Here is an 11,324-nt window from a genome sequence, read left to right as displayed (position 1 = left end):
CACACCAAAAAGAGGAAAAAATATCCAACCCCAGAAAATCAGATTCTATCAATTTGTTACTCTTTTGCATGTGTATTCATTTGTGTATGCTTGTTCACATGTGTGGACACGTGTGTGTGCACATGCATGTAGAGGCCCCATGTTGATATCAGGTGTCTTTCTTGATTATTCTCCACTTTATTTATTGAGCCGATTTAGCTAATCTGGACAGCCAGCCCCCTGGGGATCCCAGGTCTTGACCTCCTGAAAGTGCTGAGATTACAGACAGGTCACTAGATTGCCTAGCTTTTCTGGGGGTGCTGGGGATCCCAACTCAAGTCCTCATAGCTGTGTTGCAAGTCCTTTGCCTACAGAGCCATCTCCCCAGGCCTTACTGTTTTTGAGCTAGCCTAACCTGCCTCTTCTCTAACCCACAATACTTTCCCCATTGATTGTGGCATGCACTTAAGACACAGCTTTGCTTTGGCACTCAACTACTTTGCAATTTAGTTTGCTCAGCAGAATCTTCTCAGGAGAGATGATGCCTCACACTTTGCTTCAAAGACTCCACACTATTATGGACACTGTTAAGCACTATATGTCTCTTCTTTTAATTCCCTGAAAAAAATCCCAGAAGGTTTCCTTCTGTTTTGTGTACATTTTACATATGAGGAAAGTGAGGTTTAGTCAGATTGACTGAATGCACCATATTTGTGGAGTGCAACACTGATCTTAACCATAATATGTACCTATGAGCCTGTGTGCTCTAAGCTCAACAGATACTTAGTATTTTTTCATTCTTGATCCTACCTACCATGTTTTGTTTCGCTCAATTTAACTTTGCATTTTAGAATTTTCTAAAACTTGGAAGCATAGGATTTGGGGGTTTGTTTTGATTTTATGGTTTTTGGGGAACAGGGTGTATTTGTGGAGCCCTGGCAATCCTGGAACTTGCTCTCTCAAACTCACAAAGACCTGTGTACATCTGGCTCCAGAGTGCTGGGATTAAAGGCATGTGCCACCGCGAGCTCTTCCCTTCTGACCCTGATGATGCTGACGGTGGCTGACTGGGAGAGCTTGTATTGTGTAATTGGATAAGGAGTTTTGCATTTCCAGGCTGTTGCTTCCAATTTAGCATTTGTCTTCAATGAGTAGGGATTAACACCTCGGATCTTTTACTTTGAGGAAAGGAGCTGGCAGATTCAAGTGGGGAAGAATCAAATAACAACAAAAGAAATGTAAGATATTGTCAAGGGACCTGTATCTAATTCATCTCAATATCCTACACAGAACCTAGCAGAGAGCCGCGAGAATTCCAAAGGCAGAAGCTTTTGTGATTCCTGGGGAGATCCAGCTACATAACACAAAGAGGCCAGGTCTTCTGGACAAGCTTTCTAAGCCAAAGGGGCCACCCAGGAGGACAGGAGAGCCAACAGTCTTAAGAAATGATTTTATTTTCAGTTTCCAGCTTTAAGGAACTACTTACAACTCTAAAAATCAACAAAATGAGACTTTAAAGGTACTTAAAACTGAACATAAAGACAACTGGGGGAAAATAGTCTTACCTATCCCTCCCTATTTTTCCCCAATTTTAGAACTTTAACTTGGGAAATTTTTAATGCAAGAGTACTTCCTCTTTCCAAGACTATTTGCTATTTGTTTTGAGAACTAGTCTGAAAAAGTAAAAAAAAGATTTTATTCTAACAAGACAACATGCTCTATGAGAGGCTCAGCTTGCTTTACAAATGTTTTCTTTACTGCCAACTCAGATATTATGCAAATAGCCCATATTCTCTCTCCACAGCAGTAAGCAGAATCCCGATGAACTCTCTAACCCAAACTTCACTGTAGCCAATAATTATACCTTGCTTGACTCAACCCACTGGCTCTCAAGCAAGAACTGATTTGGATTCAATTCCTCTTGGCTTGCTATTCACTTTGTGCTAATAAGTTTGAAATGACTCAAAAGCAAGACAGGAAGAGCGGGAAATGAACAGAAGGGTTTGAAGGAATGGAGAGGATGCCAATTAGAATAATACTATTTTGATTTCACACCATTGCTGATAGGGGGAAAAATGCACCTCAGTAAGACATAGCAACTTTCCAGAAAACCCAAAACACAAGTTCTCAAGACATACCCAATTATGACAACCTATTCCATACTTATCAACTGATTTCAACCTGCCTGATGTCTGTGGTCACACAGAGATACTAGGAGCAGGAAGCCACCTCTAACAGTCCTATTTGGGAAACTGAGACAGAACTACGTAAGTCCTGGAGTTCAAGGCCAGTTTTGACCTTAAAAAAAATGTTCTTATTAGCCATGTGGTGGTGGTACACACCCTTGATTCTAGCCCTTGGGAGGCAGAGACGAGAGTGGATCTGTGTGATTTGGAGTCTAGTATGGCATGCAGAGTTCCATACAGCTGGGGCTACACAAAGAAACCCTGTCTGAAACATAAAACCCGAAACAACAACAACAAAAAATTCCCCTGACCTTCTCCTTACTTTTAAAGAGAGTCATAGCATACTTTGCATTCTTCAGTAGAAAAAAAAATCAAAATGTACAAATGTTCCATCGATTTACTGTCAGTGACAAAGTGAACACCTGAAGTCCTGTCAGCATGATCTGAACACTTTAGAGCATGCAGCCACATGCCATTTCCTACATGAGACTGTACCAGAGAGGTCTATCCACTTCATTAATTTGGGTCTGACAATGGAGTAAAGAAAACTGAAAGGTCCCAGTTTGAAAATGAGTCTTGAAAAGGAAAAAACGGCATTTTGTAGCAAATCTTTTAGTCTTCCCCATATTGGTCATTTGGGATCTTACTTACTCACCTTTTTCCTTTTTGTGAACCCCTCCCAATACTACAAGTCTGCACCACTACATGAGATGGTACACTGTAAAAGCTTCTTAGAGAAATAAAGGCAAAGTTTACACCTGTAAAAAGTTGGAAACTGCTCTTGCTCTTGATTGTTAATGGCTGGCAGTGGCTGCTGAGGGGGATGCAGATAAGGACTTCGCCCCGGCCCCCCTTACCCCCCACTCCACCCCCCACCTGGCTTTCTGCACTTCGCCAGTGTAGGAGCTGTCAGCATGTCTGCGATGCCACCCAATAGCTCGCAGACGGGCTGGCCCCGGGGGGTCAACCAGTTCAGCCACAAGTATATCCAGCAGACCAAGCCCCTCACCCTGGAGCGCACCATTAACCTGTACCTGCTTACCAATTATATTTTTGGTACAAAGGAGCCCCTCTATAAGAAGGGCAGCTCTGTTGCAGCCAGATTTCAGCGCATGAGGGAGGAATTTGATTACGATTGGGACGAGAAGGTCTGTAGAACGAAGGGGTTCTGATTGTGCAGGAACACCGCCTGCCCCACGTGCTACTGCTACAGTTGGGAACGACTTTCTTCAAATTACCTGGTGGTGAACGTAACCCAGGAGAAGATGAAGTTGAAGGACTAAAACGCTTAGTGACTAAAACGCTTAATCTTGACTGGGTCGTCAAGATGGAGTTCTGCAAGACTGGGTCATAGATGACTGCATTGGGAACTGGTAGAGACCAAAATTTGAACCTCCTCAGTATCCGTATATTCCTGCACATATAACAAAGTCCAAGGAACATAAGAAGTTGTTCCTGGTTCAGCTTCAAGAGAAAGCCTTGTTTGCAGTCCCTAAAAATTACAAGCTGGTAGCTGCACCATTGTTTGTACTGTATGACAATGCACCAGGATATGGACCCATCATTTCTAGCCTTCCTCAGCTGTTGAGCAGGTTCAATTTTATATACAACTGAATCCCTGTCCACAGACGTATAAGAAGCCGTCTCTGTGAGCACAGCTTACACATGGAGAAGAATAACTGTAGAACAAGTTTTGGTTTTCTCTTGTTCCCGAAATTGCCACCACCTTCCTGTTTGAAGAGTAAAATTAATATGAAGTAGATAGTGGTGTAAACATGTGACAGTGTTCATTAACTTTTGGTTCTACTCATACTTTTTTTTTTTTGTACATTAAAGAAAGTGAATTTCTTATTTGTAGTTTTTTTTTAAGTTTCTCATTAAACTCTGAAAAGTCTTCCAAAAAAAAGTTGGGAACTTTTCTATTTCTTACTATTACAGGACACAGTGACCCGGTCCATCTTAATTCTGTCTTTCCTACTATAACTCAATTGGCACACCTGCCTCGGTTTGGCCCTGCATTTCACTACCCTATTGACCTGTACACACCCTGGGCAGATTTATAATTATACCCACACTGCTTTAACCTAAATTAAATACTCCCCTACTAATATGTTTGATTTGTTTTATCTTACAGCTTATAGTTTATCGTGGAGAAGTCAAGGCAGAAAGTCAAGCAGGACCATGGAGGAGTGCTGCTTAGTGGAGGAGTGCTGCTCAGGAGCTTGCTTCCCACATGGCTCATTCAGCTTGCTTTCTCATATTCCCCAGAGGTGGCAACACCCGCAGTGGGCCAAGTCCTTCTATATCAATTATTAATCAAGAAAATGCTCCACAGGCTTGCTTACAGGCCATTTTGATAGGAACAGTTCTCAATTGAGGTTCCCTTTTCTCAGATGCCTCTTGCTTGTGCCGAGATAGCAAAGCTAAACTAACATACAGAGAAAGGAGACTTGAAGTATTATGAGTCAGGACCAATGAAACGCTTTTTAAACACCTAAAGTATACTGCAGGATGATGAAGCCCAATTACTACATCCGCCAAGATTAACAAAAAATTAAAAAGAAAGCTAAAATAAAAAAATCACCTACCCAGTTTCACTTCCTTGTACATACAGAAAGGTAAAAACCTTCCAGGTTCTCCTAAGAGATGGGTTCCCAGTACAGAAACCCAGTTGCTCATTAGCGCAGTTAGATTTTGATGGGTGAGGAGATTCTACACCTCAGTCAAAATTTTGCTGGCCAACCTGCTACACAAGTGAGGCTCCATGGTCAGTCATCCCTTGAGAATTCTTCTAGGGCACTTACAATACAAAATGTAAAATATTTAACTTAGTCACATGTACTAACGGAGCATCAGCCATGGGCCAGGCAGTGAGCTACAAAGTGCTGAAAGATGAACAAGACGCAGATGGGACTCTTAGTTGACCTCATGAACTAGAGGGGCAGACAGTCATGCTTTCCCACAGAGAGCATGGCAAGGACCTCAATGGTAGCATATTAACTTTTCCTGAGTGGAGATAAATATGTATTTATTTCAAGTAGGGCACCGATGACAGAACAGAAAACTGATACCACTGAAGTGAAGCTTGGAGAATCAATGAAATCAGTTTGAGTTACCTACAGGAGGGTGGGTGAAAAAGCCCAGTTCCTGGCAATTTTGAACTAGTTATATACCCTGGAGAAGGAAAGCGGGGCCTTGGGACCCTCTCCTATGCAGCCACAGGGGCCTTCCTTCCACTCAGTGAGGGAATATTAGCTCCTGACAGTTTCATGTAGGTCATCCCAGCTGTTCAAATTTTAATACAGCAAGGGTCATGTTATGGTTGGAGGGTGGAGTTCTGCAAGAGATATAGATATACAGAGAGTGGTAGGTGGACCCCCCAGTAAGGGAAGGATTCATTCTGCTGGTGAAGGAAAAAAATAGCAGTTGAGCTGATCCTTGGATGATGGGAGATCATCATCCCAGAGCAGGCAAGGTGAATACAGGCAGCATGGGGAAAGCAGGAAACAGAATGGCATTGAGTATAGAGACTTTAGAGGGCTGCGTTTGTGAGTCTGTTAATGATCTGCAAAGGGAAAGATGGATGAGAGGAGCTAGAGAGGTCCGTTCCTGGACAGCCACATTCACCAAGAACATAATCTGGGACTAGTTCTTCATGTACAAGTGGGGAGCCAGCAAAGAGGTTTTTTTGTTTGTTTATTTGTTTTGCTGCTACTGTTGGTTTTAGCAAGAGAATGACACGGACAGATGTTTTGCTCATATTTATGCACTGAAAGCCAGAAAGTCCACAGTAATGGAAATTAATCCATAAAATGACAACATAGCCTGAACATGTGCCCTACTCTATCTTTCAGGAGCAATACACTGAATTATGGAAAACTGCTTATTAGAGTTGCATACACAATGCTAGAGGGAAAGCAAGTAGGAACTTTGCATGAAAAATCTTTCTTTTATAGGACATCAAGAGAGCACCTGCACCTATCTCCCCTGTGACAGGCTAAATTAACCCAAACGTTTTATTTTGGAAAAGATCAACTACCAATCTGTGACTTAATTTGTTCCCAGCAACTCTTTGTTGGCTAATTTGATCCAAATCTGTTAAACTTAAGGCTGGTTCACAGCATTCCTTTCTTTATATCACTTCAGCAGCTTCCCAGAACCTACAGAACAAGACCCAAATTGCCAAGAAAGGCTCTAAGACATTTCATGATTTGGCTTCTAACCCCATTCTCTAGCCTATGCCCTCTGACTAGAGTGGACAAAGCTCTTAGTAGCTCACGGGATCTCACTTTTGCTAATCCTGATCCCTCTGTTCAGTTCTCTCCTCCACTACACTGGGAAACCTGGTGAAGATAACTGATGTATTCACGTACATGTGGCCAGCCTCTAATACCAATGATACTCACTGCATCCAATGATACCTCCTGAAGCATAGAACAAGTAGTTTACTTCCTTTCCCATCCTAGCCCACCACTTCGAGGTTAAGATGCAGTTAGTGCTCATCAATTTTCTCCCTTTCCCTCCCCACCAAAAGAAAGCTTTGTGATTGCAGGTTGTTGGTCTTGGTCACTGCTGGGTTCCAAATTCTCCCACATTATATCCTGAATGGGTGAGTGAGCAAACTGCAGACCCACTGCCCACATCTTTCTAACCCTCAGCAGTACAACTGTCTTCCTCTTGCAGTCTTTCCAAGATTAACACTCACTGAAAGTCATTCATTGGAGAGGGACCCAGGAGCCCTGCCCTACCTATCTGAATAACATGAACATCATTCACACATTACTCTTAGGATACATTCATAGTACTGTATATGAAGTTCTCAGAGGACAAAGAAACCCCATTCTGGGCAGTTCCAAATGTCGTCTGAGTTAAAACTGAGAGGGAGACTGACTCAAGCAAAAGTCCCTGAATAGCGGTTGTAGTACCTTTCTTCCACCCACACAATCAAGCAGTCAATCAATCAGTAAGTCAGTCTTTCTCTGTGTTTCTGCCTCCTGCTCCTCTTTCTTCCTGCACCCCTGTTGAGTTCACATTTAGTCTGTGTGCTGAACATGCCCACAAGAACATTCGCTGATTTCCTCTAGCTAAAAGCACTCCAAAGGACAGTCATATTAATCCAGAAAGCAAAGAAGGCTTTTGCTATAACAAACACTCTCCCATGACCTTACCTAAGCACTCCCTCTTTGCAGTGCTCACCCCACCCCTGGCAAGTCTACCATGAGGACTGGGGATATCTAGAGGCCTCTGCCTATAGCATTGACTGAAATGCTATCTCAATGACAAAACACTGTCTGTCCTTGAGAATGCTCTGTACCTTCTCTCTTAAATATCCTTTAGCTAGAGGACATAATTGTCATGCTTTCCATGTGCATTAGGGCCCTGCTTTTATTATCAGTTGAACTGGAGCCTAAAGGCCATGAGTGTTCTCATTTAGCTGTTGTCATTTTTAAAGTGCAGCTACTGTCGCCACCACTCTAAGTCCAAGATCGGCCTGTCTGCTGTCTTCTCTGCTCTGCCCAATTCCTAGGGGGAAATCTCAACTTGGCGTTCACAGATGTCCTCACTAATTCCAGTTCTATGCTTAGCCAGGCTCTCAGCCCTGGGCTGAAGCCCATACTTTAATTCCTTCGAAGTTCCCTGTACTCTAAGGCACCTGTGCCACCAGCCTACAAAAGAACCGGAAAGAGCTGGGTGATCCAGCTATGACAGCACAGTTGCCTAGAATAGGAAACTTGAGGTTTTGTGAATGGAGAGAATTCATTGACAACAACATGTGTATAACATCCTTCGAGAAGGGTCTGGAACTTTCAGCAATTTCAAAAGAATGTGAGACCCAAGAAAGGTTAACCCCTTTATGCTAACTTTCTTATAAACAAGCTCCATTATATTATGTGAGAATTTCTAATTTTCCATAATTTTAAAAGTGATACATGTTCACTGAAGAATTTTTTGCTTGGATTTTTTGGTGTTTATTTTATTTTATTTTATTTTATTTTATTTTATTTTATTTTATTTTATTTGATTTTGAGACAAGGTTTCATTGTGTAGCCCTGACTGTCCTGGAACTCACTCTGTAGACCAGGCTGGCCTCGAACTCATAGAGATTTGCCTGTCTCTGACTCCTGAGCATTGGGATTAAAGGCATGCCCCACCACGCCCTGGCTCACTGAAGTGTTTTTAACCCAAAACTCTAACTTAGAAAATAGAAGTACTCACTTAGAAACTCCCGGACTCTGTGGACACACTGCTGACAGTTTGCTGTTCCTCTATCTCATTTCTATTGGATTTCAAGTTGGATTCTGATTGCATGTGAAGTTGCTTTTGGGTAGCCACAATGTTTCAAGTGATGTCAGAGAAACTTTAGCATAAAAGGAATTTGGGATGAGCGTTCAAAAAAAATTTCCCTTTAATTTCCAAGATACATCTACGAACACAATGACTATGTGAATACCATTGTTGGGCAAGTAAAGGGTATACATTTAAAAATTCAAGGCATGGTAGGCCTGGCAGTGCTCCCCTGTGATCTCAGTAGTTGGAAGGTGGAACCAGGAGAATCACAGGAGCCCTGTCTCAAATAAACTTTCTAGGATTTCAGTAGGCTATGTGAATCCCCTTCCTACCAAATAGAATATTTTCACTTAAAATGTCTGGAATTGCATCAACTGGGGGAAAAAACAGAGACAGATGGCAGCAATAATCCAATTACAGACTTGGAAAGAAGCAATTAGACCAAGTCAGATTTTTAAAAAAAAAATTAAATATTTTTTATTTATTATTTATTGATTGATTTTATTGATAGAGAAAGAGTCCATCCCTTGTGATGGTCAGATATTGGTTCTCTCCTTTGACCATCTGGGTCTCAGGGATGTCAGGCTTGGGACAAATATCGTCACCTGCTGAGGCATCTCATACTCCCAACGCTCCTATATTTTAGATACAAGTTATTTGTGTATTTGTGTGGCACATGTGTGGAGATCAGAGGACACCTTGTACATGTCAATTCTCTCTTTCCACAAAGCTGGGTTACAGGGATTAAACTCAGGTCATTGAGGTTAACAGCCGACAACTTTCCTTGCCATGCCATCTCAATGGTCCATAGAAGTTAATTTTTAAAATGATATATTTCCCTTTACTCCAGAAATGCACTCATGATAAAACATACAGTATATTGTGAGTTAAGTCCCTTCTTTCCATCAATGATAACATTAGGGAGTGAGCGTATGGCCTCCTATGTGGGTGTCTTTTAGGAACATCCATTTGGTGAAGTTATTTCACCAACATATTTCACAATCTATAATTCTGGCAAAACAGGATTATTGATTTTCTTGGATTAAGTGAGAGATTTATTGCCATTTATGTCTAAGTTGAGATTTCCTTTCATTTCTTCCTCTCCCATGACCTTCCCCTCCAGTTTGTAGCACTGGGGATGAAATGCAAGGTCATGTGCTTATTGGGCAAGTTGATCACAAAGCTACACCCACAACCCAATAATACTCTATTTCAAGAGAACTGGCAAAGATAGCTCTTTCCAAAAGTCAGGCAGTGCCCATGCAAATGCTGGATACCTTTCAACAACATTCAGCACCTTCCCCTGGTAAACTGTTAGTCTTCCTTCCTTAGACACGAGGCAGTTTCTCTGAAGGAGAATCCAGAACTCAGTTAGAAAGAATTCTAAAGCACTGGGGAACCCAGCATCACCCAGTGTAGGAGCCACAGGCCCCAGCCAATTCAAGGACTTACCCTGCTTTCTGGTGAATTCCAAGATCTGACAGTGAGCACTTTCAAACAAAGCAATCAGTCTCCTTCTAAGGAGACTTCTAAAGCTCCAGCAGCAATCTTCCTTGGCTCAGAGACCCATTGCTAAACTATAAACTGGATGGCCCAGAGAGAAACACAGGAGAGCACGGTAGAACCACTCAGAGCTGAAAGGATTAGTAAGAGTCCTCAACGATGTGTGGCTCAGCTGCAGGGCCCTGTGTGTATTCTGACAATAGTCAAAGGCTTCCTGACCCTGCTAGATACTGTTCATGCTATTCTAGCTGGAGCCAGCCTTGCTGACCCCAGCTCCTCTGCTTTCCTTTGCAGCTGCTCCCATGGTGTGGCTGGAGCCCAAGAACCACTGCTGCTGAGGACAGCTTTAGTGACAGAATGCCTGCTGTGGAGCTGTGTTTGCCCCAGCTCGGAGGCCGTTTCTATTTTTCTTCTAATAGTAGATGAAGACTGGGAAGGTTCACTAAGTAGATGTCAGCATACCACTTGCACAGGAAGTGGTAGAAAATGACTGTTAACCGACAAAGGCCAAGTGGTTAAATAAAAATACGGAGAAATTAAAATAACAGCTTTACTTAGAGTTGTGGATGTGATGATTTTTTTTTTTCCTTTCAGTGTCTGGGTTTCTAATACTATGTATTTCTGGCATAGTCCGAAGACATATAACGACTGGATCTGAGGAAAAGTTACTATTGTGGGGAAACTCTACATACTATTTATCTTCCACTTTCACTCTTTTAAAGGTACATTTCAGTGGCAGTAAGTACAGTCCCATTGCAATATGCACATCTCTAACACCAGCACTCAGAAATATGAGGCAGGGGATTTATGAGGTTGAAAGCACCCTGGGCTATATGGCGACACCTTATCTCAAAAACCAAATTATGAAAATAGAGTACAGTTTTTGTTCTGCTGTCAGCACTACTAATTTCCAAACATTAAATGGTATCAAACACAAACTCTGTACTCATTAAACACCACCTCTCTGCTCTCTCTGTTCCTCCTAACCTCTGGTGATCTCTATTTTCTATTGATATGTATTTGCCTTGTCAACATATCCCATATGATTGGAATTGAACAAAAATTGTCTGTTTCTGTGTGGTTTTGTATCACTTGCATCGTGCTTTCAAGATTCACCCATTCTGTCATTTATGTTAGAATTTCACTTTGTGAAACTGAGTACTAGTACTCTCTGTCTACACACATCTTCTTGTGGTATATATTGTGGTAAATATGTGTGTATATGTATATATATATATATATATACATATACACACATACACATACATACATACATACATACATACATACATTTTGGTTTAGATTCAACTGCCCATGGGTACCTGGGATGTTTCTAACTTTTGGTTACTGTGAGTAATGCAGCTCTAA

General features: G+C 41.8%; 1 pseudogene; it reads left to right on the top strand.

The window, feature by feature from the left end:
- Positions 1–3,079: 3,079 nt before the first annotated feature.
- On the top strand, positions 3,080–3,779 carry LOC116075711 (annotated as a pseudogene).
- The last annotated feature ends 7,545 nt before the right edge of the window (positions 3,780–11,324 follow it).

This window comes from Mastomys coucha, chromosome X (genome assembly GCF_008632895.1).
Source record: "Mastomys coucha isolate ucsf_1 chromosome X, UCSF_Mcou_1, whole genome shotgun sequence".
NCBI lineage: Eukaryota > Metazoa > Chordata > Mammalia > Rodentia > Muridae > Mastomys > Mastomys coucha.
The sequence above is the reverse complement of the archived record's forward strand: the minus strand, read 5'-3'. Positions and strand labels throughout refer to the sequence as shown.